The sequence below is a fragment of the Lactuca sativa genome, chromosome 2 (assembly GCF_002870075.4).
Source record: "Lactuca sativa cultivar Salinas chromosome 2, Lsat_Salinas_v11, whole genome shotgun sequence".
NCBI classification, from domain to species: domain Eukaryota; kingdom Viridiplantae; phylum Streptophyta; class Magnoliopsida; order Asterales; family Asteraceae; genus Lactuca; species Lactuca sativa.
The window spans coordinates 3199062-3201926 of record NC_056624.2 but is presented as its reverse complement, the minus strand read 5'-3'; positions in this window follow the sequence as shown (position 1 = coordinate 3201926).

Below are 2865 nucleotides of genomic sequence, written 5' to 3'. Positions count from 1 at the left end.
AATGAAGATCCCGTTTTAGTTCCCAAGTATAAAGTACTTATAGTAACACTAAATACTCCTATAGTATTTTAAGTTTAATGTTATGTTCTACTGTTCTCATTATTGTTGGTAAGATTTTAGACTTGTTGCAACCACACAACTACACTTAGGCACATGCTAGTCAACCCTCCGATAATATAGTTGATTAGGCTATATCTTCCTAGTTTTGACTATATGTCTCTAAGTCCACCTGCGTTGCCCAACAATCGTAATTCTTTTGTACTATCCTAGTGACACTGATTTTCGTATGAATGCAGACACGTATGCTTAATTAAATATTTTATTATTTAAAGTATAAACTCTTGGTCAGATTATTTTTAATCCCATTATATTTATAGTTTGTATATCTTTTATGGGTTGATATACTTAATTTACTATAAACAATGCTCTGATACCAATCAGTCACACCGCAAAACCATGAACGGCGGAAACGTTCTGGGGTAGAGGATGTCATGTACAATATCACAACAATGAAAAGTAGTAAACAAGCAACAACATCATCCATTGAATTAATAATATAATTTTAATACAAGTGTTCTGATATATCTAATAGACACTAATGTATAAATCAAAATGAAAGATGAGTCTTGATCGAGCTCCATCTTCTCTAAACCTCGCATCTCTACCTGTCTACTGTCAACCTGAGGATACAAGTTATTTTGAAAGAGAGTATCAACTTTAAAGCTGGTGAGATCATAAGCATTTTAGTGTCTTAATTTGTATGTAAGTACTTGTATGTATTTGAAATGTATGTATTTGTACGTATATGAAATGTATGTATTTGTACGTATGTGAAATGTAAGTATGAAAACGTTTTGAACATCCTAGAAAGCCCGATGCTTCCTACTAAGTGTAGCCTTCTACCAAGGCATCTAGTATATGTGTGTGTATCTCTTGTAAGAGTGTGTATTTTCCCAAATTTAAGTATCATTAACCAAAAATATAGTTTCTACATTACCGTGTATCGTGTGAATGTTCACGAAGTGGATGTAACGGAAAAATATTATCGTACCGTAGTATTTGTAATAAGTGACTACCGTGGTACTAACTACCTTAAAACAAAAGGTGTTCAAAGTAACATGTGATCGACCTGTATCCTGCTACCGACTCTAGTAAAACGATGATGTAAGATGCCGTAAGAAATGACAATTGGCACCGGTAGACTTGCAAGTCCCACTGTAGCGAGCAACAAGGTGTACGATACTCAATCCAATATAGATTTATACACAAACTCATACGCTACCCAATTAAGGAGATTCAGGACACAAGATCAGTCATGGCAGGAAGTGCCATGACCCGCTCAATGGTTCACATAACTGCATGAATGTATATGTAATGAATGTGCTAACTGGAAGTGTAATCTTTCTCTATCTAGCCTGTATGTACTGAAATGTTCTTCGTGTGCTAGCTGTAATGTATGTTCTCTCTATCTAGCGTGTATAGTAATGTACTGTGTGTACTAGCTTTAATGTATGTGTCATACCCGAAAAACCAAAGGCGGAAACATTTCCAGGGTTGACTCCACGTTGAGTATCAAATCCAATGCACATAGTAAGTAAAGTAATACAACCATTACATTACAATAAGAAAAGTTTTACAACTTGTTTCAAAAGTAAAGTTGTACAGTTGTGATACATAGTATATATATATATATATATATATATATATATATATATATATATATATATATATATATATATATATATATATATTGTGACAACTGTCAATTCAGGACATTCTCGGACTCATGCATCTTTATCAAAACCATTCATGCACAACATGCCATGACCTAGTAGTACAAATTAGGTCAAAAATCTTGCATAAACTAGGATCCAACTAAGGTCTATGACTAATATACTTGATACTTACAATTCTAGTAAGTTGCTTAGCTACAATAGGAAATGCCAATACTATAATTAGAATAAAGCTTCAAGCTTTGTTATAATTGAAATAGGGTATAAAACTCTAAAAATAAATTAAAACATTCTAATTATACTTCAACATGTTGTTGAATATCAAACAATATTCCAAAAACCCTAAAGAGCCAAAAATCCAAATTTATAAATCTTAAAGCTTAAAAACTTTATAAAATTTGGCTATAAACTTCCTAATATCAAATTTTTATTAATCAAATTATGAATTATAATCAATGAAATAGAAATTAAATTATCAAGTGTTAATCATAAACTATTGGTTAAATACAAAGATTTTTAAATAAATCAAGAACTATATAAAGAAGAAATTTTATAAAAATTCTTGGGTTTTATAAAAATTAAGGAGGGATTTTTATGTAATTTGAATTGAGGAGAGAGAAGGCCCTAATCCACTCAAAAATATGTCCATTCTCCCCTCCCCATGCCCTCTCTCTTCCCAAAACTCAATCATTAAGCTCATTCCCTCACTCTACCTCTTCTTTCTTCACTCTCTCACACTCCACCCTCCTAACACACAAACTCTCTTCCTCTCTCTCTCTAACCCACGAAATTTCTCTCATTCCTCTGCCAAATTTCGAGATTTTGAAGACCTTGAAGTGTTCTTACTTCTCTCAAGGTCAAAACCAAGGTAAACAACAACATCTTCTTCCATAGTTTCATGGTTAAACTTCTTTTCTTCTTAATCTTCTCTACTTTTCGGATTCTATGCCTTTCCATGGCTAGAAATCTTTATTCTCCCCTTATGGTTTGTAGATTATCACCATAACACAATGCATGTGTTTGAAATGGTGAAAATCCGGGATCAAACCCATGCAAGGAGTGAAAAAGATGCACATATGATCATGTGACATCAAAATCTAATATTTCATGTTCTTCTCCATTTCTTTTATGT